At 42.0% G+C, this 23,409-nt stretch overlaps 1 protein-coding gene across 1 annotated transcript in view; it reads left to right on the plus strand.

Annotated features, from left to right (window-relative positions):
* CACNA1F (calcium voltage-gated channel subunit alpha1 F) overlaps positions 1–23,409 on the plus strand; it is a 4,101,209-nt gene that overhangs the window by 2,602,296 nt on the left and 1,475,504 nt on the right. The gene's annotated exons all lie outside the window — the stretch shown is intronic.

The following is a 23,409-nucleotide window of genomic DNA, read 5'->3' on the forward strand; positions in this document are numbered from 1 at the left end:
GTATGTACGTTGTCAACAGAGGGTACACAGGGCTTGAGCTTACTGAGTAGGTGTTTTGTATGTGAGTTGGAGAAGGTTTTTAAGGACAAAAGAGGTTTATTTGAAGTGAGAACTTCAGGGCCATTGTGAGTTTGTATGGGATTTTGTGTTAAGGTTGCAGTAGAGCAGCAGTCCCCAACCATCGGGCCGTGGAACCTGTGATACCAGGCCGCCAGGCATGGAGTGAAACAAAAAACTGAATGTGTGTATATATGCGTATGAATGTGTTTGTGTCTGTCTGTGTGTGTGAGTGAATGTGTACATGAAAGCAGAATGTATGTGCATGTGAAAGAAGAAGAGACTGTGTGTATATAAGAGAGAGTGAGCTGTGAGATCGATCGAGCCGTTATTTTACACTTGCTAAGCACCACTTTTTCTATTTGACGAGTGTAAAATAAAACCGAAAAAAGTGTTTGTGTGTGTGTGTGTGTGTGTGTGTGTGTGTGTGTGTGTGTGTGTGTGTGTGTGTTTGTGTGTAATTGAATGCCTGCATGAAGGTAGGAGTCCATGTGTGTGTGTGTGTGTGTGTGTGTGTGTGTGTGTGTGTGTGTGAGTGAATGCCTGCATGAAAGCAAGAGACTGTGTGTGTGTGTGAGAGAGATTGAGAGAGTGTTAAAACGATCTTGTGTGAGTGAATGCATACATTAATGCAAAAGAGAATATGTGTGTGTGCGCGCGCGTGCGTGTGTATGTGTATGTGTGTGAGAGAGAGATCCCCTTGCAGCAGCAGCAATGAGGTTTGCATACCGTTTGCGTACCTCTCAACCATACCACTCAACCTGTTGCACAATAAATCTGGACCAAGCCACAAATAATAGGACAGAATTTAAATATTGCTATAAAAACAGAAAATCATTAACATTATCTTACAGTTATTATCTTGCACGTTTCATACCTTACACGTTGGAGCTTTTCTCCTCAGGTCTACGCTGAAACAGGGCACCTGCCCAGTCAGAGTAATCCAATCAACAAATGTCAAATAAATAAATAAAAAGTCAATAAGGTTGCCATTAGATTTGCACCTATCAACCATACCACTCAACCTCTCATACAATAAATCTGGGGACATAACTTTCTCTTAGAGCAAGAAATCTGGACAAAGCCAAAAATAATGGTGGGACAAAGGCCCAAAAATAAGGACACTTTTAAGTACTGTTGTATAAACTTAGAAAGTAGATAGCAATACAGGTTTTGCATTAACATGTATTTTCTGAAGGGTATGAAGTCTACAACTTAGCTGTCTTTCATTATTTTCTGATTTCAAACCTCAATGATTTGCCAGTAAAAACAATTTTATGAGAAACAGACCAAAAATATGAGTCAAAGATCTGTACAGATGAGAGATATGCCAGACAAAGCCAAATAATGACATATTTTAAATATTACTCTTATAAACTTAGAAAGTCAATAAGGTTTACGTACCTCTCGACCACAGTAGATCAGTGTTATGCTGTTAAACCGAATGTACACTTTTTTTTTTTTTTTTTTTGGTAATTGTTGCCAATTGTCTTTTTATTGTACTTTGGAGCTATTCTTCCTGGGTCTTTGGGGAAAATGGATTTCTAGTCCAGCTGGGTCTCCCCAGTAAACAAATGTCAAATAAATAAATAAATATTATGCACTTTATTAAGCACTCATAATGGCCAGTCCGTGGAAAATTGTCCTACATGAAACCGGTCCTTGGTGCAAAAAAGGTTGGAGAGTACCTCTCAACTGTACAGATTTTCGCAGAATATCCAGATTTTGGACTCATATTTTTGGTCCATTTTTCATAAAATTGTGGTTTTCTGACAAATTAGTATCAAATCATTAAAGATTGAAGTTAGAAAATAATGACAGACATTTAAGCTTGAGACTTCATATCCTTCAGAAAATTCATGTTAATTCGAAAGCTGTTTCTCTATAAACTTTCTAAGTTTGTAAGAGCAATATTTAAAAATTGTCCCACTTTTAATCATAGTTTTGTCCAGATGTCTTGCTTTAAGAGGTTGAGAGGTATGTTGGAGACTGCTGCAGTAGAGTTTAGAAAATGGGAGTTAAATTTATTAGCAGTTTCTGTGGGAGAGGTATCTGGGCAGGGGTTGAGAAAAGTAGGAGCTCCAGAGTGCAAGATTTTGTTAACAGAGAACCAACATTTTTTTTATGGTTTGATTGTGGATCTAAGTAATATGTTTTTTTTTTTATATCAACAGTGAACTGAGTTTTAGCAAGATTACAACGATGCTTATAAGTTTGAAGGTGGGCAGGAGCTTTGACTTTTTGCTGGTTTTGCCAAGCTCTTTTTCCTTGTTGTGCATTATTGTGTAATTAATGTGGAATAGCCAGGTAGTTTGGGTGGATGAAACAGTGTCCATGAGTTTATTACAACGTAGGAGGTAATCCCCTGAAATCTGAAGAAGAAATAAGGGATCGAGGGACCCAAGTAGATAGCCAGCTTTCCTTTGATAACCATGTTGCCAAAGTGATTAGAAAATCCTTCTATGTGACCCATCTGATCATGAAAGGGTTTGCCTCAAGATCTAAGAATGTAATGGTGCCCCTCTACTCTTCCCTCGTCAGACCCATTATTGAGTACAATGCACCAATTGGAATGTACCTGGCTAGACATCTCCAGCAGCTGGAGAGACCACAGAGGTACCTAACCAAGAGAATTACTGGCCTCAAACAGTCGCCTATGCAGCACGATTGAAAAAGTTAAGACTGTTCTCTGTTGCATACCGCTTTCTCAGAGGCGATCTCTAACGTACAGAGCCATGTCCAACCCAGAATTTTTGAACATGCTCCATCTTAGCAAAACCAAATCTACTCGAGCTACATGCTCTAGGGATATAAACCTCAACACAACAGAGACTTCCCTTACTATGGAACAGGGTCCCAATCTACATAAGACAGAGCCCCTCACTATCACTCTTCAAGAGGAACCTTGATGAGTGGATGGGTAACAGAAAGTTCACACCGGGGATCACACCAACAGCACTACTAGAAAGGGGCCAAGGGTACTAGCTGCTAGTACAAGGGTCTAGGGAACTACTAAAGGGGCGGTGAATACCGCACAACGTGGCTGGGCTAATATATGCCTTCGGGCAGATAGCTCAGTACCAACCTATGAACCTATTATAATCAACATATTCTAACTTCAACCAGCAAAAGTCTGAGTTACCCATTATAGGCTATCCACAGTCCTCAGTGGGCACTTCCTTGGAAAAAGATTCCCATATCTTGGCAACCATGTCCTCAAAAACTTGTTCAACTTCCTCTCACTTACTGGAGAGAGATAAATTTGTAATTCATCGACCAGATTGGGTTGCACAGTCTCCCAACAGCCTGAAAGAATGCAAGATAGTTTACTACATTTTGCCTGAAGTGCTTATGCTCAATTCTATGTGTTTCAATTTCATATTGTGTAATTTCATGCTGTTAACATAATTTGATAATATCAGTCTAGCCACAGTGTTTTATAGCTCATATATGCTTTCATTGATGCTCTAGCGTAATCCATTTCCAGTCACTCTTTTTGGCAGTACGTAGTCTTCTTTATGTACCATCTCCACTTTTGTCTCAGGACTCTTTGGTTTATGGCAGTTTGAGCTGTAATTGTGCCTCATGCAGGGTACTGCATAAAAGTCGGGTAACAATTTCTGCAAAGAATTATCTGTTGATGGCTTCCATCAAGATTCATAGTCTTGCAGGCAGCAGCTGAACTGGTGAATCTTTTCTCCCTCAATTCTACTGGGGAAAACACCATGACTTGTAATAATATTGATCCCAGATGTTGTCATCCATAGCACTGTAGGGCACATTTTGCTCACAGAGCCCAGGGTCTCTGATCCAGTCAGGAGTCCACGTATTATATCAGTATCGTGTTGATTAGAACAGTCCTCTCCTTAATGACAGATATGGAGTTTCATACTTCATATCCATTCAGACAATTTGCTAATGCAAAGCTTGTTAATGTACATCATTCTTACTTCAGCAGTAGCCTTTGGCTATTTGAATTGCATCCTGCCCAGGATACAACCCAGGCAGTATTGAAAAAGCTCTAGCTCACTCCACCACCTACATTCAGACTGCCGATTGGATAGACCCATGAAGGAAAATTAGCATTCAGAGTGTAGACAACTTTAGTACGTTCTTGCAGCCTCAAGAAAAAGCATCTATGTGGCTTCACAGGAGCAGCAGTGGGCTGCAGGCTTCATTTCTAGCAGATAAATCCCCATAGGGGAACCCTTCCACACAGAAAATATTGCCTTTTTAAATATTTTTGATACTTTTGTTTATTTTCTGAACAATAACCAGTATTTTTATTAATTATTAGTAGTTTCTTGTCAGAAACTGCTATTTTTAGAACTGGTCTTATTATTGAATACTGGGTCTGTTTTGTGAGATGAAATGTACTGCTTTTGAGACATTTTAACAAAAGTGTAAGGATTTAAAGAGTGGGAAGTTTTATGTGCTTCAAGTGCTTCCACTGTAAATTGATTAATTGCAATCTCTAAAACCTCAACTCCCTGAGAGACAACTCACTGAAAAAACCCTCCCAAAAACACTGTCTTCAGTGTTCCCCCTGCTGCCCAGTGTGGGTGGGGGTACATTCACCTACCCCAACTAATGTAATCAACTCCAGGGTCACACTGTAAGGGGGGAGGAAGGGGCAAACAGACAGAAACAGTTCTTAGAGACTGTATATTGTCAGAGAATCAAGTATTGTGGTGTTGAGGCTTGGAGAATTTTCTTTAATGGAGTAGTATTGTTACCACTTCAAAATACTGAGTGTTTTAGTGCTTGTGTACACTTCATGAGAACTTGCCTTCATTATTGTACTGCTTGAAACATTTTGCTTGAAAGTCTTATCTTTAAGAATTATGAAGTGTATTTCAGACCTAGAAATGTATTTTATGTTTGATGTTTGTGTACACATTGACAATTTACTTTCGTTTCTTGTTTTCACTCCATGGGCTTTCTGTGAAAGGGACTTAAGAGTTTTGACAGCTTTTTTTGTCAACTGCTTGCCATCATTCCATCCCCTTCTGTCCCTACATCTCTAAGTCTGTCCCATAGACTGCCTGTCAGTCTTTCCCTTTGGCAACAGATTATTTCAGACTCTTGGGTACTAATACTGGTTCAGGAGGGTTACATTTGGCACCAAATACACATACCTCCTTTCAGGTGAATTCCTCCCTACTTTGCAAATTGAGGAGAGATTTTTCCTCAGGTTCTTCAATACATGGATACCCTAGGAGTCATACTAGCAGTGCCTTTAGACCAATGGGAATAAGTCCTCTACCCCAGAATGTGTCTGGTTTCAGAGAATGAACTTTTCAGGAGACCAGTTCTAGATATTTCCTTTTTCAACTAGTTTGTGAAAGTAACAAAATTCAAAAATGTTGATCCTTCAAAGTCTGTTATCAGTCATTCCTCTTCTGAGTTGTATGGTAGTATTAAACCTGAAAGATGCTTATCATCACATTCCCATAGCTTCAGGAAATTTCTCAGATGTCATGTCTGGGTTACATTATCTTTTCTCTGCATTACATTTTGAGTTAGCTACAGCAACTGTGGTGTTTCCAAACTGTCTAGATGTTCTTCATCTCACATTGCTGCAGTCCTTACACTTGGGTAGTCCGCTGTCCTCGGTCGGCCCGAATATCAAAGCATTAGGCTGACGTCGGTCAAGGCGCTTAAGACTGACATCAGGACGTCAGGGTACAAATGCGCATGACCGACGTCATATCCTCAGTCTTTTTTGCCGCATGGTCCGATGCAGAAGCAGCGTTGCAAGTGCCGTTCGGCGTTCTGAAATTTTTCGAATTCGGAGTTTCAGACCGAGTCAAAGTTGGCTAAGTACCCGTTGGGGAATATTTTAGTTTTTCTTGCCTCAGTGGTTTACCGGATGTCAGAAAAAGTGAATAACTGTATTTCTTGTGGGAAGCAGATACCGCATAGGGATTATCATACTTTGTGTATTCCTTGTTTGGGGCCTGAGCACGACGTTGTTGGGTGTCGCTTTTGTGCTAGGTTCAATAAGCGCACTATTAGCGAAGGTTAGATTGTGCCAGGTTGGTCTTGAAGCGGTGCAATTATAAGATGCCGTCGGATGCTCCGACGCCGCTTCAAGAAGCGCAAAGACAAAGCAGCTAAACCCAGGCAAGAAGAGTCGTCCGTACCGGACGCCGGTTCTTTAGAGGCGTCAGTGGAACCGGTGGTTCCGCCGGAGGCTTCTCTGGAGTCCCAGGGGGAGACTTTGATATTGCAGGATATGGCCTCTCAGGGGACAGGTCAGGCTGAAGGGGCTTCTCAGGTTACTGTACTCCCCTCCCTTCCTAGGGTGGTTAGGCCCTCTCCTTCTGTTTCCAAGGCTTCTCCCAGAGGCAGGCCAGGTTTAGCTTCTGTTGGTGTCACTCCTAGTTCAACAGGATCTGTGCCCAAGAAGCACATGCTTAAAATGGCAGAAGATTTAATTACTTTGATTAGAGGTTCTTTGCCCCCTCCTGATAAGAGGCCTAGGGTGGAACCAGAGTTGGGGAGTTTTGAGCAGGCTTCGGATGTTTCAGAGTCTTCGGCTGAAGACTTGCAGGAGTACTCTCCTTATTCTGATTCTGATGCAGATGATTCGACTCCTTCTGCTTCTCCTCCAGAGGATTTTTCTTTTTCAGAGACTCTTCATTCCATGAGGGAACATTTTAAGTGGGAAGGTCAGGACTTCTCTGATTCCAGGAAAAGGCTTAGGGAGTTTTTGCTTTTACCTCAGCATAGGCCTTTGGCTATACCACCTGTTCTGGATGTTGTGGAAGATGTGTTTGCAGAGGCTTCACTTAATCCTGATTCTTTGCCTCCTGCTCCTGTTAAACCGGATAGGTGTTACAGGGTGCCTGAGGCTCATAAATATCTTTACAAGAGTCCTAGGGCGGACCCAGAAACTGTTAGTCAGGGACCTAAGGGTGTCAAGGCCTCTGTTGTAAAAAATCCGGTTCCTCCAGATAAAGAGGCCAGAGCTTTGGATAGATGGGGAAAGAAAGTCTATACTTCTTCCACCTTAGCTATGAGGGCGTTGAATTGCCAGTTTCACATGTTGAAATATCAAAACTATCTTCTTTCTCAATTGAAGTCTAAGGTAGATGCTCTGGCGGAAGGCATTGAGTGTAAAGAATTACAAGATTTGGTACATGTCTCTGAACAGGTGGGTAAGCATTCTTTACAATGCGGTTTTGATGCTGTACAGGCCTCGTCTAGGGTGGCTGCCACTGGGTCAGTTCTTCGCAGGCACGCCTGGCTGAGGGATCAGAATTTATCTGACCATGTTAAGACAAGGATTTTGGATGCTCCTTTACAGTCTGATGTGTTGTTTGGTTCACCTGTGGAGTCAGTCTTGAAGAAAATGGAAGACAAGGCTAAGTCTATGCAGGCTGTTAAAGAATTTTTGCAAGTTCAGCCTCCGAAGTTTAGTAGGAATTGGCCTGCTAAGGGGTGGATGTACCCTTCTTATGATTCACAGTCTATGGGTAGATCTAGACGTGGTAGGGGCAGAGCTCAGAGCTCCTTCAGACCTAGAACAGGGAGTTCACCTGCACAATCTTCGGGTGAGGGCAGGGGCCAGTCCTTTCGTAAACAGGCCCAATGACCTACCTTTTCAGCTGCCAGATCCTTCTTGCCTGGCAGCACCTTTGGGAGGAAGGTTGGCACTCTTCAAGGAAAATTGGAGTTTGATTACCCAAGACAGATGGGTATTGGATATCATACACCAAGGTTACAGGTTTTATTTCCATACCTTGCCTCCTTTCAAAGGCATGCCGGACGTTCCTCCTCAGCAAAGACTGGAGGCTCACAAACAAATTTCTCTGCTGCTCCAAATAGGGGCCATACAACCGGTCCCTCTGCCAGAAGTGGGCCTAGGATTTTATTCTCGCCTGTTCCTAGTACCAAAGAAGGGGAACACGTGGAGACCAATTTTGGATTTATCTATCCTCAACACTTATCTGGACATTCCCAAGTTCAAAATGTTGACGTTACAGCAGCTTTTACCTCTGCTGGGCAAAGATCACTGGATGGTGACTCTGGATCTCAAGGAGGCTTACCTTCATGTTCCTATCAGGCTAAGTTGCAGGAAGTATCTGCGTTTTCGGGCTGGGACTTCTCATTATCAGTTCTCTGCATTGCCCTTTGGCTTATCTACTGCCCAGAGTGTTCACAAAGGTTCTGGCTCCAGTGATAGCTTTCTTCAGGCTAAGAGGAATACAGATCTATCCTTATTTGGACGATTGCCTGATTCTGGCCCAAGGAAAGGACGAACTTCTTCATCATTTACAATATGTGATAGCAGTGCTAAGATGCCTGGGGTATTCTGTGAACGAAATAAAGTCCAGTCTAGTACCCTCTCAGGACATGTGCTTTCTGGGTGTGAGACTGAATACAGCATCCCAGATGGCCTTTTGACCCCGGACAAACAAAAGAATCTTTCTCTGTACTTCCATCAATTGTCTCATCAGTCCAGGCTGACTGCAAGGACAGTCCTTCAAGCCTTGGGGTTCATGGCATCTTGTATTCTGGTGCTTCCCAATGCCAAACTGCATATGAGGAAGCTACAATGGTATCTCAAAAATGTATGGACACAGCACTGCCAAGATATGGACACTGTCATTCAGATAATACCTTGCATTCAAAAGGAATTTTTGTGGTGGGCTCAGGAATGTCACCTAAACAAGGGACTCTCTGTGACCCGCCAGAGGCGAGTCAGATTCTAACGACAGATGCCTCAGACAAAGCTTGGGGAGCTCATCTAAATGGAAAGTGGGTACAAGACACGTGGCCTGCCAGACTTCAACATCTACATATCAACTTGAAGGAGATGTTAGCAGTCCAATTTGCATTAATAGCTTTCAAGGATTTACTTCTTCCAGGGCAGGTGTTGGTTCTAACAGACAACACAACTGTCATGTGGTACATCAACAAGCAAGGGGGAACACATTCTTATCCTCTATGCAGACAAGCAATGATTTTGTGGGAGACTGCTCTCAGTTTACAGCTAAATCTTCAGGCAAGGTTTCTGCCGGGAGCACAGAACTCCTTAGCAGATGTGTTGTGCAGACAAATTATGGATCCCCACGAGTGGAAATTGGATCCTCATGTATTTCAGAAATTGACAGTGTTATGGGGAACTCCAGACATAGATCTGTTCGCTTCTCCACTAAACTACCAGCTGCCAAAGTTTTGCACAAAAAGGTTTCATCCCACAGCTTGGAAAGTGGATGCTCTTTCATTCAGGTGGAGCAATCTTCATGTGTATGCCTTTCCACCTCTGCCTCTCCTCCCAAAGGTACTCCTGAAGGTCAGACAGGACAAGCCAAAGATGATTTTAATAGCTCCAGATTGGCCTCGACAGCACTGGTACCCATTACTGAGAAGTCTGGTGCGGGAGCCTCCATGGCCTTTGCCTTCGATTCCACACCTGCTGTCTCAGGAGAACAGTCATTTACTCAATGTCAAACTTCACTCTCTTCACCTAACAGCCTGGCATATTCTGTTTTAAACCCTGGAGGGTCTCAGCTTCCACAGCAAGTTTTGAATGTTATTTTGGAGGCCAGAAGGCCTAGTACAAGGAAAGTGTACGCAGATAAATGGAAGAGATTTTTATTTTGGAGTACAGCAAAGGAATTTGATGTTTCTAAGCCTAATTTAAGTGTGGCTCTTCAATATCTTACTGAGTTACTGGACAAAGGTTTGTCCTTCTCTTCTATTAAGGTTCATGCTGCAGCAATTTCTGCTCACTATGACTGTGACCCACCATTGTTTTCTCATCCTTTGTTTAAGCAATTCCTTAGAGGGGCAAAGAATATAAGACCCCCACGTAGAGCTCCTACTCCTGCTTGGGATCTCAATTTTGTGTTGGAGAAACTCACTCTACAACCTTTTGAGCCTGCAGCTACTGCCGAGTTGAAATATTTATCATGGAAGACTGCTTTTTTGTTGGCCATTACCTCTGCGAGAAGGGTTTCTGAATTACAGGCCCTTATGGCGGTTGAGCCTTTCTTAATTTTCCATAAGGATAGGGTATCTTTGCGTACTAATCCTTCCTTTATGCCTAAAGTGGTTTCTAGTGTGGCTTTAAACCAAACTATTCATTTACCTACTTTTTATACAAACCCCCAAAATAAAGGGGAAAAGATTTTGCACACTTTGGATATACACAGGCAGTTGCGATATTATTTGAGCAGAACTAAAGGGTTCAGGCAGTCTCAGCAGTTATTTGTCTCATTTGCTTTGGGTTCTCAGGGCAAGCCTGTGTCAAAACAAACTATTTCTAAGTGGATTGGGTTTTGTATTGCTTTCTGTTATTCCCATCATGGTAAGGAGATTCCAGCTGGGATTAGGCCTCATTCCACTAGGGCTACTGCCACTTCTACAGCTTTTTTAAGGGGGGTGGCAACTAAAGATATTTTGGAGGCAGCTACTTGGAGTTCAGTGCATAGTTTCTCTAAGCATTACCACCTTCCACTTTACTCTAAATCTAGGGCTGGTTTTGCCACTGCAATTTTACAGGGCATTTTGGCAGCTCCTACTGCTTTATAGTTTTGCCATCCTCCCTTACCTCTGCTTTGGGATTCTACCCAAGTGTAAGGACTGCAGCAATGTGAGATGAAGAACATAGTACAGTTTTGTACCTACCATAAATGTAGATGTTCGAAGATCCACATTGCTGCAGTCCAATTTACCCTCCCTCCTTCCCCTCTGTAGTTAGAGGCGGTTGTGTGGTTTGGGTTGTAAATATTGTGGATATTGTATATATTGTACATAGGATTAGTGCAAGGGTGGTTGGTTGTTTTTTGCTGTCTTTTGGTTTTGACCTTTCTTTTTAGGGTCTTCTGACATCTGGGGCAAGAAAAGACTGAGGATATGACGTTGGTCATGCGCATTTGTACCCTGACGTCCTGATGTCAGTCTTAAGCGCCTTGACCGACGTCAGCCTAATGCTTTGATATTCGGGCCGACCGAGGACAGCGGACTACCCAAGTGTAAGGACTGCAGCAATGTGGATCTTCGAACATCTACATTTATGGTAGGTACAAAACTGTACTTTGCAGGAAATGCTCATTGCAGAATGAAAGGCATTCAAATGTTTTCTTCTTTAGATGACTTATTGATTTTTGCAGAGCCTTTTGCCAGATATCAGGAGTTCTTAACATATTTTTTCCACTCCGTACCAGTCTGGACTTCCAGATAAATGTTCAAAAGTCCTCATTGGCTCTGTTGCACGATTGTAGTTTTAGATAGCTTTCTAGATTCATCTTTTCAAAGGCCTTCCTAACACAGGAAAAGTGAATTTGCATCTGGAAACTTTCCTGTTCTTCTCCAATCAGTCTGAGACTTCACTCAATTAATGGTTCTAAGATTCATGCCTTCTATGATTCTCATGATTCCTTAGCAGGTTATACATGAGAAAAATTGAATTATTTAAATCAAAACAAAACAAACAACCCTCCCCCCAAAAAACAAAACATGTGGACCCAACATTCTCATCCTCTGGAATTTTTAGATTCCAATTTCGGGATTTATCATGAAAGGACTGCATTGGGAAGGTAATAAGATGCCTCAGTTTTTGCTTCTGGAGCAGTTTCTGTGGGGATAAACGTGCGAGGCCTATGGAACACTTCAGGCAGACCAAAGCAAATAAATGTCAAAGAGGTGTTAGGTATCATCCGTGCTATAGAATCTCATCCATGCCCTGTGGTCGCTGCGATCATTATACATGATTACAGACAATATTCACTGTGATAAAGTCTTACATAGACAGGGGGCATCGTGTCGTGCACCCTGTGCAGGCTGTTTATGGCTTGGGAGTTAGCCGTACACTGTTGTATAACCCGCCAAGCATCTTATGTGCCATCAGAGGGAAATGTAGTGGTAGAATGACCCTCACAAATGGAAACTTAATGAGGAAGTATTCCAGGAATGGATCCAGTTATGAGGAACTCCTTAAATAGATCTGTTCACCTCCTTTCAAAACAACCAAGTAAGTAAGTTCTTCACCAAGACTCCTTTCAGGCATACCTGGAAAACATGTGAATTTTCATTCTCATGGTCAGTAGTGTTCCTGTATGCATTTCTTCCACTTCCACTGATATCTAGAGTCATTCTGAAGATTCAGAAGGACTCTCCAAAAATATTGTAGTGACTTCCTTCTGGCCCAAGCAACAGTGGTTCCCCCCTTCTTATAGAATTGGCCAGGGGCAATTGCCACAAGCTTCCTCACAGATTGGATTTGCTCATGTAAGACAGGATACAGCACTGTCAAAACAGCTTAAACTGACTACATGGATGATTCAGTTCTAATACAGTTTAGGGACCCTTTTTCTGTTTTTGTAGACAAGCAGCAAGTACTAAAGAGGGCAATAAATCCTGCTATTAGGAAATCTATAACCAGGGCCTTGTCTGAGGTAATTACTCTGGTTCTCAAACATTTGTGGAAGTTACTATACACTGGCCTGTTTACTGCTTTGGCAAGGAGTATTTTTCAGCCATTTCAGTATGTCTATCTGGATCATCCTTTCCATTTCAGACTTTGTTCTGCAAAGAGGTTTTCCTATTGATGTGTAAGGCCCCCTGTTGTTCAGGTGGCACTTAATTGGGATCTTTGTTTTTTTCCTGGGAAAGTTATTTCTATCTTCAACTGACCCAGCTATTCAGGCTGCTTTTGCTTCATATTTTGGTAGAATAGCTGGCTTATTGCTCTGACATCTGCAAACGTATCTGGGTTGCAACAGTGCACAATGGATTGACTCTTTTGCTTTTTCATGTAAAAAGGGTTATCTGTAGAAAGCAGTCACCCATATATGGCCTTAATACTTTCTGAGTATACATTGAATCTAGCCATCTGTCTCCCTCATTTCTTTCAGAATTTAAATGACAGAGGGGATAGGTTTTATGTACTCTGATTATGCTTTTGCAACTCAAGTATTATCTTGTTCTTAGGGTCATAAGTAAATACGAGGCTAGCTGCTCTTGTAGGCCATTTTAAGCCTAGTCAGTTTCCCTCAGTGATAGTCAAACCATGTGCCTTCTGTGTGCAAGGTAAACACCTTAACCTTTCCTTTACCATTATGCCAAAATCCATCCTACTTGTCAGTACTGATTCCTTTAGGAAAGCCACACAGCTGAGGAATTTCAACTATGGGACTGCAAAAGGGAAACTTGTGTCCATTCAGACAATTCCAGTTGGTTGTTCCTTACTATATATTTTTTTTTTATTTCCACAATGGTAACACATTTCAAGGCAGAATTAAGGCACATTCTATAAAGACTTTTCTTTGTTAGCATTTTGGAACGGGGTGGACTCTAGACCAATTCCAGAGGCAAATGCATGGTTCTGAGTACATATTGGATTCTTTTTCTAGGTCCAGGACTGGCTTTTCTAGAACTATTCTCTAGGGGCTCCTGGACTCTTATCCTTCCTTCTCTCTGGTTAAACAAGCTTTGGTAATCAACCCCAATAGCCGCAGGGTACTGCAGCTTGTGAGAATGATGAACGTAGAACAGTTGTGTAAGTTGCACTTACCATCACAGTAGATGTTTTAATTCTCAGTGCTGCACTAGCCACAATCACACCCACTATCCATCCACCTTCTACTGTATATAGTTAGCTGTTGTATAGAAAGTTATATTTTTATACTTTTTTGTGGTTTCAGGATGAGTAAGCTTTCCCTTTTTGATTGGACAAGAAAGTTCTAAAGTTTACCTATATTCTGACTGCTGATTTCCCTCCAAAGGGCTAACCAGTTAGTAATCAGAATGTACGTATTGGAAGGAACCAAAGTTTTTTGAAGACTGGCCTCTTGTTATATCCTGGGCGATATACAACCCAAACAGTCAAAGTCTACTGCAGCAGTGAGGAATTCAAACATCCATTTTTACCGTTAAGTGAAAAGTGCACAACTTACTTACTAGCAGATTTTTAAAAATATAAGATCAATACTTAAAATCTGTTCCTAATTGTGATCTTTGTCTCTGATTTCAACTAAGAAGGTGAGAAAGCAGTGAATGGTTGCAATTGGTTACCCAGAGTAGTTTTGACAACAGTGAGCTGAGATAAATGTCTGGATCATTATTTATATATTTATTCATTTATTTGATCTCATGCAGACATCTGAAGTATAAGCAGTCATACAAGTACCTGTAATTGATATTTTCATACGTGTGTGTGTGTGTGTGTGTGTGTGTGTGTGTGTGTGTGTGTGTGTGTGTGTGTGTGTGAGATCTGACCTAAGATCCAGCTTTGGCCACTTCCATAGAGCTTGTCTCCATAGCCCGAGCTCCTCCCCTTACACACAATCCCCCTGTCTAGCCTGGATTACCTCAGGTCTCATTTGCTGCTTCAGTGATAGGACTTGGTCTACTGTAGCTTGGCTGTGTATGGGTTAGAGTAGTTGTGTTCTTTTCTATTACCTATTTTTTTATTGGATTCTTCTGTATATTTCTTTCCATCCTCTCCTGTTGTCTTGTAAACCAAAAAAAAGGAGTTTAATTATAGGATTAGTTTTGACATTGGTTTCTTCTCTTCTCTTTATACGGGTCTTTAGTCTTGCTTTAATTCTATACCAATCTGCCACTTCTTGCTACCTGTTTTGGTTACTTCTTTCTTACCATTGCTGGTATACCTTCTCTACTTGTATCATTACTGGTATTGTACTCTCTCTTTCTCCTTCCTTTTAGCTACTTTTTCTGTTGTTGGTGATACAGAATGGCTGATAAGTCAACTGTGTTTAAAAAATGTACTCACATGGGCATAAGATCCCCAGCTTGGATGCCCACCAGGAATGTGTTTATTGCTTTGGATCAGCTTATCTCAATGTGGACTGTGACATTTATGCAGGATTTAATCATCATGTTGTTGCTGAGCACCATAACAACCTGGCTGTGAAAGGATCACACCCTTCTACTACTGTTATTTCTGCTGGACCTCCCCTTCTTCTAAAAAATCATCAGAAAAGACAAAGGGGGATTTATTTGTGAAAGACTAAGATTCTAGGAAGCGATCCCTTGAGCATTGTCCTTCCTCCATTTTGGGTTCGGCTCCTCCTGAAAACGTTCCCAAACTATCGGATCCTTTTGACTCCTCAGATCTAACAAGAGCCAAATCAAAGTCTCTGGTCCACTGGTCACCTAATTCACCATGAAGCCTATCCCCTCAAGGCTCCATTCTCTTTTCTTACAGGAGACTCCTCAAAGGGCTTCCAAGCCACCCTCAACTTCCTCATCCCTCAGGTCAACTAGGAGCCTAACAGAAGCAAATGTGGACATGATGATTAGGAATTTTTTCAGGACCCATATTCAGTTGCTTGTCTCACTGTCTGTCTCCCATTGGACTTATGAGCCTACCACCAGCCCAGACCCAACTGTCGACCCCTACTCTGATCTGTTATGTGGTTTTAGAACCATTGGACCCGAGAGTTCCAAGTTTGTCTGTGTCCTATCCAAAGGCTTGGCCTTCATCTACCCCAACTACCACTGTTATCCAGTCAGCACCAACACTGTCAAACCTGGAGAGATCTTGGAGGTGTAGTGTCGGTCCCAGATCGGGGGGAGGGGTGGGCTTGACCGATGTTCTCACAGCTGTCCTTTCCACTCAGAACCTGTGCTCCGGAGCTTACCCAACCGCTGAGAGAAGGCAGGATCATGGGGATACTCCGAGACATCCTAGGCAGGAGGCTTCTGCTGCTGCCAGGGCGGTCCTTGGTTCTCCCATGACTTCTGCCTTTGAGGTAATGAAGAGATTTGTGGAGAAGGCATCCTTGCCCTGCTCATTTCCACCCCCTTTACAACTATCTGCCTTGGGCACTGAGTCTTATCATCCTGTCCCACTGGGACAGTTTTCATCCAGGACTCGGCTCACACTTCAAGTCCTTCCTGGAGCATTCCACAAGGGAGCCTCCTCATATGCATATGTGCAAAAGGAGGCACTTAGAGTCTCATCTGGTATCCTTGACAGAAGACACCGACTTTGATGAAGGACAGGGGGTCCCCCATATCACCCCTTAAGGATGTCTCCTTTGGTGAAATACTTGAACTTTTGAGACAGAAAGATGGTTGGTCTTCTGATCCCCCTTTCAGGAGGAGTCTGTGTTTCTCAAGCCTTTCAGAACCAGCTCAGATGTGTCTTTGCTAGTCCCATCGGTGGATGAGATGGTGGACCTCATCTCCTGCTTGGCATGGAAGGATCCAGATGTCATAAAGCCAGTCATAAAATGACACTACAAGTACCTGGTGGTTCCAAAGGATCTTGCCCATTGGAGCAAAGGTTCCCCAGTAGATGCTTTGGCGGTAGAAGTAGCCACCAAGAAGGAACTTACTGAACAGAGTTTTTTTTTTCAACCCCAAATGGGGTCCAGGGCATGGGACAGATTTGGGAAGCATGTTTGTGCTTTAGTGACCTTCAGTCTAAGGTTGCTGAACTATCTGACACACTAACTAGATTTCAGAGGGACTTGATCAAGGAGTTTTGCAATACCCTGTCTGGGTCCATATGTGCAGAGGGCAAGAAGTCTGTTTTTGTGCAACTGGCCACCTTCCAGTCCCTATTACATGTATCTATGAGGCTGATTTCTCATGCCTCAAGGGAAGCTTTGAGAGGCGTGGGTTCAGGAATTGCCGTGAAACTGCATGCTGTATGCACCTTTGTGATTTTATGGGGACCCTTGAGTGATCATTCATCAATGCTTCGTTCTTTTGTATCCACATTATTTGTCGCTAACTGAAAGAAGCCATTTCTAGAAGTGAACAGGATAGGAATACATTTAGGGATACCCTTCTATACAAAGGACTTTTCACAGAACCAGACATGGGAGAAGAAGATGTGGTTCTGCAAGTCGCAAGAATTTTCCCTGGATTGCTATGGAGGCAGGTCCCCACACAGCAGAAGGGAAAACTGTAATGGTAGACATGACCCACATGGCAGAGGACAACCACAATACTGGGGCTTCAGAGGTCCTTTCTCTGAGAAGCCTTTTCAGTGCTCCTGAAAGGTTGCCCAACTGCTGCACTTTGGGGGCAGTTGGGGGAGGGGGGAGTCCTTATCCCTGCACCCAGAAGCATGCACAGCCATCACCAAAGACACTTGGATGCAGAGGGTAATATCTAGAGGTTAATACATATCTTTTTCCTTCAGCCTCCCAATTAGCCCAGAAAAACTTGCGACATCCTACCCAGTCAGAGGAAAGCAGCAGCTGCAGAAGTGGAAAAACTGCTGGCAAAAAGAGTCATCTAAACAGTCCCCCAGACCAACAAGGATTTAGAACTTACTTGAGGTTCTTTTTGGTGCTAAAGAAAAATGGGAACCTGAGACCTATCTTGGATCTCAGCAACTCGAATCAGTTTGCTAAACACCCTAAGTCCTGAATGGTCACAGTTCAGTCCATTCTGACACTATTGCTCAAAGATGAATGAATGTGCTCAATAGATGTCCAGGATGCGTACTATCACATCAAAATAGGCAGATGATCCAAGAGGTACCTAAGTTTCTGGCTGGGAGCCAGTCACTACTGGTTCAAGGCCGTGCTCTTTGGCCTCATTACAGTCCCCAGGGTGTTCACCAAGTGCATGGCAGTGGTCACAGCTCACTTGAGACTGCTGGGATTCCTGGTGTTTCTATATCTTGATGACTGGTTCCTCTGTGCTCCCATCAAGTCTGTACTGATTCAAGCCAGGGACTACTTGCTCCAGCAGTGTCTTCATCTGGACATCACAGTGAAGTGTCCCCCATTCAAGTCCTGGAAATCATTGGTGCTCATCTGGATGCAGTGGCACAGATCGCAAGATTGCCATAGACAAGGTTAAACATTTTGCACAACCAAGCATCTCACATTTTCACTCTTCCCTCTCCTCCAGCAAGGTCATGATTGCAACTTCTTGGATTTATAGAAGCTTACATAACTCTAATACCTTTATCACGGTATCACATGAGGGTACTGCAATGAACACTTGCAGTGCAATGGTCAGTAAGATGAAACCCCATGACCACACCTATATGTACTGCAAAGATTTACAGAGAACACATAGCACAAAATAAATTTCTCAGGGCCACCTTTTTTATCATTCTGACACCTCAAGCCACAGTGACTATGAATGCCTCTCAACCATATCTGATCTTTCACAATGACATAGTGTTTCTCTGTACTAATCCTTCTTTTCTACCAAAGGTGGCTTCAGAAATAGCTATAAATCAGTCCATCAACCTTCCTGTTTTCTTTCCAATTTTTTTCAGCAAAGGAGAATACATGCTAAGTCTATTGGATGTTCATAGACAGCTTAGATTCTGTCCCCGCAGAACTAAAGATTTCAGAAGATCAGACCAACTCTTTATCTCATTTTCCAAAGCCAGGTTGGCCAAGATGGTCTCAAAGGTAACGTTGGCCAAGTGGCTCATTGATTACATTTCATTTGTTTGTAGGAAGAAACAATTGACACAGTCTAAACCTCCTAAGGCTCATTCCACCTGATCTATGACCACATCCTCCATTTTCTGGTCCAGAGCTTCCATACATGACATTTGTGCAGCTGCAGCTTGGTCAAACACTTATACCTTTATTACTCATTAGAAATTGGATATTTTGTATAGGCATAGGGCTGCGTTTGACTCCACCGTACTCCAGAATATCCTTCCTTGAGGACCACCCTGGGGTTTCTGCAGCTGAGGACTCTGCCCCATCGGTGAGGAATGGATGAAAAAGACAACATCAGATACAAAAGTTATGTACTCACGATAACAATGCATCTATGTTGTCTGTTTTCATCCTTCCTCATCCCCCCTCCAATCCCCATCCTACTTGGAAGATTTACATTTGGACTGCTAATATGTCCTGAAGAGTGTTGTCCTGCCTGCCTTTCTGATGAGCTCCAGTAATTTTTCTTCCTTTCCTTCTAATCTACCTGGGATTTGATTTGTAATCACTCTGCCTTCTTACTGCCTTTTTTGTTGTGGGTGCAGGATAATAGGCAGAATAGAGGGAAACTCAATGTGACGTAATCCATGCTAGAGAAGGAGTTATAGGGAAGGGGAGGAGCTCAAGCTACAGAGCCGAAGTCAGTGGAAGTGGCCAAAATCATCAGACCCATTAGTTGAGGAAGGATGAAAATGGATAACACAGATGCATTGTTATGGTGAGTACATAACTTTCATATTGCTAAGCCTCTATAGTGTTGTAATGAGCGGGAAGGACACAGGGCAGTGGAAAAATGCAATGCATTTTCTGCAAAAATGGTAAAGAACTTGTAAGGCATATTTTAGTCATGAGCACAGTTTTGTAATGTTGCTGTAACTGGATCTGCATTTCATATGAAACCATTAATTTTTTTTTTCCTTTTTTTGGCGAAGCAAAGAATTGCATTTTAAATGGCTCAGATGAGTAACATGTTTGGGCTGTATGAGGCTTGGTTGGAAATGCTTGGAACTCTGATTAATTTACAGGCTGAGTCATTATTTATGTTTTTATTTATTTAACTGCAGCTTAGCAAGTGTTATTGAAGGATCCATAGCTATATCTTGGGCAAATAAAAAACACAGACATAGTAATTTAGCCCACTAAACTGCAGTTAAGACTTGCATGTATAGCAAGCTAAGAAAATGGGCATGTTTATCTATTTTTTTGTGCATTAAGGATATATAGGTATGGCTATATAGGTGTGCATGTTTTAGCACCAGAAGGGTCCTAATTTTATAAGTTGTACGTGCCAAGAAGGCAAATTTCCACATACATGCTTCCACCTCTCAGGGATATAAACTTGTGCATAAGCAAATTGAGTGTTATGATTTTGGATGCTCAGTTAATATTTTTAAGACCCCCAGCTATGATTTTGAAAGATAAGAGATTGAGACCAGTGTGGTGATACTACTTTGTAGTGTTCTGCTGTGTTCCATCTGATTGCAGTTTTTATTTTGTTTGGAGACTTTAGTTATTCTGCATTTCTATATCCACAAGTAGAATTACTTGTGAAAGCTGTCTGTATTTTAAAACCTGCTGGGCCAAAGTCTTGTAGTTTGATTCTCAGATGTGGCAGAACTGTGCACTCCTACTACCAGATTTGTGCCTTATTCATTTATTACTGCATTGTTTTCCGTAAACAGTGTTCCTGGTAAATTTCTGCGTAATCTGGTGCCTTAAACTGTAGTAGAAATTCAGTAGTGAGAGAATTGTCTCTACATAGTTTGTGCTTCGGTGTTTTTATATTCTGCATATCATTTACCTGCTTGTATTCCTTGTCTGCCCCATCCCACACTAACACATTAAGCTAAGGTTTCTGAAAGAGCTCCAATATTGGTTTTATTTGATTGCTAGCATCTGTCGCTAGCCTGATTCTTCCTTGAAAAGTTTCCCAACACTCCCACCCTTCTGCTGTTGTTTTGTAAAGCTATGTCTCTCTACCCGTAATGATTGTGTGATTTCAAAAGTCCCTTCCTTCTCTTTTTCATTGCTATTGACTGTTATATAATTTATTTATGTACTCTTCCCACCCACTGTTTTCCATAGACCTGTGATACTGAGTGCCCATCCATCAAACCAGTATTGTTCTTGAGTAAACCTCCTTTACTACATACTGTCTTCTGTTCATTTCCCTGGAGTTCAGTAAAGTTTTTAGTCCTAGCCTGCATTCCAGAAGTGTTTTACTTGTACCCAGTGTTATCAAGGGAAAGTTAAGCACTTTCTTGATTGCTAAATTGCACTTATTTTCAGTGATTGTTTTTGCTTCCTGCTTTTTATGTGTGCATTTCAGTGAATTTGTTTGTAAAACAGCGCTCACGTCACTGTTACAGTCTTGAAATTACATTCTGCAAGGGATGTCCAGCTAGTTTTTAGGTGGTTTGTGTTAGTATTGCACTTCTGGGTTTGATCTACTCTGTTCTTACATAAAGAGGACTGGGTTTATTCATCTTGTGGCAGTAGATGTTTGCCAGGTCTACCTAGGTTGAGAAATACACAAAAGGGCGCATAGTGTAGTCATTTTATTGACTAGAGTGCTCATTATTTAGTTTTCTGGGGGGGTTTTCTGTGTTGCTATACATTTTGCATGTTTGCATGGGTTTGCAGTGCCCTGTACAGTACCAAACACGTAAAAAGCAAATTTCTCTGTAGAACAACCAATAAAGCTGTAACCTGTAAAGCAGCAGTATAGAGCAAACTTAGAGCAGCTAGTTGGGACTTGAGTGGCAATACCTACAGATTTAGTAGAATTCAGTATTATGTAAACATTAAAGTTAGTGGAATTTAGTACTGTTTAGCTTAATCTGCCCATGTACAGCACCTTTATTAGTATAAGTCTGCACAAGTACAGCACCCTTAATAGTCTTCTAACCACAATACACAACTCACAAATCAAAGGATCAGACATTATGGATATGCAATTTTATAACTAGTCTGTAGCCAACTTGGTGGATATGATCATCTTGAGACAATGCAGCAATGTTCTTATATTTACTTGCAACCACTTAATTTTTAAATGATCAGACACAGTATGCGAGAGATGTAATTACACTATGACACTAGAGGCTGAGCTCTTGCATGCAAGTCCACATCAGGTTGTCAAAACCACATACACAACACCCACATCACATAGCACACAACACGCATGCACGCACACATGCAGACTAACATTTCTTGAGGCACTTTCTAAACAACAAAGATCACCTAGATAAAAGGGAAAAAAGTTATGGCAAAAATCAGGAAGGGTGATTCTCCTAAAGATAAAAACTCTATCATCAAAATAAATAGGCAACTAAGACGGCTAATTAGGTAAAGCAAAGCCAACTTTGAGGTTAAGATATCCTCCCAGGTGAAAGATAACCTTAAGGCCTTCTACAGCTGTGTCAGAAACCTCAAGGGCAATGCACAGCAGTATGCTGAAGTGGTGGTTAATGGTGCCGTATCCACTAAGCCTGGTGATATAGCGAACCTGTTTATTGGATAAATTAATTTCAGACTTTACCCACCTCTCACCCCCCCAACCATCTCCCAGTAATACCTTCAAATGTAGCCCCCAAGTATAACTAGGGACCATTTATTGATTGCACTCACTAAAGCCAACAACACGGTGTTAGTGGGTCCCAGTAACATCCCAGAATGTCTCCTGAATAGTCTCAATTGCAACTTATCAGAACCCCTGGAGTCATTGTTTAACTGTAGTCTTAAAATAAGCTCTGTGCCACGTGAATGGTGGACTGCAGCGGTTATCCTCCTTCATATGGGAGGACTTATCCTGGAAACTACAGACCCATTAGTCTGACTAGTCTTATTTGCAAAGCCATGGAAAATATTATCATTGAAATTAACAAGGACATAGGATACCAGACACTAGATACATCCCCGTTTGGCTTTGTCAAAGAAAGGTCATGCTTACTGAATCTTGTGGACTTCTTTGAAAAGGTCACTATGGCAATGGATGAGAGAAAAACTGTGCATACTGCCAACCTGGATGTGGCCAAAGCATGTGATACAATACCCCACTTGGGCATTGTCAACAATCTTAAAGAACTAGATATAAACCCCTTTGTAACATGTTGGATAGCTAACTGGCTTACTGACAGGACCCAGGAGGCTAGAATCGGTGAGGTCACTCCCACAAAGAGGTTGATTACCAGTGAAATCCACAGGACTCTGTGCTTTTCCCACTCCTCTTTGGCATCTATTTCTCGGATCTCAAAGCCAATGTTAGAGGCCTCTGGCTAACCAAGTTTGCAGACAGTTGCAAACTGGCAGCAGTCATTTAACTCCCCCAAAGATGAGAACACCCTTTAGGAAGTTCTAATACAGACAAGCACTTAGTGCCAAAGCCATGGCTAAAAACACAGTATGAAGAAATGCATCATAGTACCACTTGAGAAGTCTGCCACACCAGGTAACTACGTTGTCAGTAAAACACCCATAAAGGTTGATTCACTAGTCAGGGATCTGGGAACTCACATAGATAGTAATCTAGTTTTTGACCAACATGTGTCCAAGGTAGTAAGAAAATACTTTCATGTTGCTCAGTTTATAAGCAAGGGCATGGCATCTTGGTCCAGAGAGATGGTCATACCACTGTACACGGCCCTCATCAGGCCCATCATGGATTACAATTCCCCTTCTGTATGAACCTGTTTAAACACATGCAGCAATTGAAACATCTACAAAGGTACCTTACAAAAAGAAAACGGGGAGTAAACACAATATCCTACATTGATTGTCACAAAGCTCTGTCTCTTTACTCGGTGTCATACAGACGTCTGAGAGGTGATTTTTGCCTGGTATACAAGGCATCCCTGGACCTTGTTTTGATGAATCTTGTGCACATCCGTAAAACAAACAGCATTAGAACTACTAGATTAAAAGACCTAAATTTTGCTTGCAACATAAA

This window comes from Protopterus annectens, chromosome 8.part0 (assembly GCF_019279795.1).
Source record: "Protopterus annectens isolate FY-2018-M chromosome 8.part0, PAN1.0, whole genome shotgun sequence".
NCBI classification, from domain to species: domain Eukaryota; kingdom Metazoa; phylum Chordata; order Ceratodontiformes; family Protopteridae; genus Protopterus; species Protopterus annectens.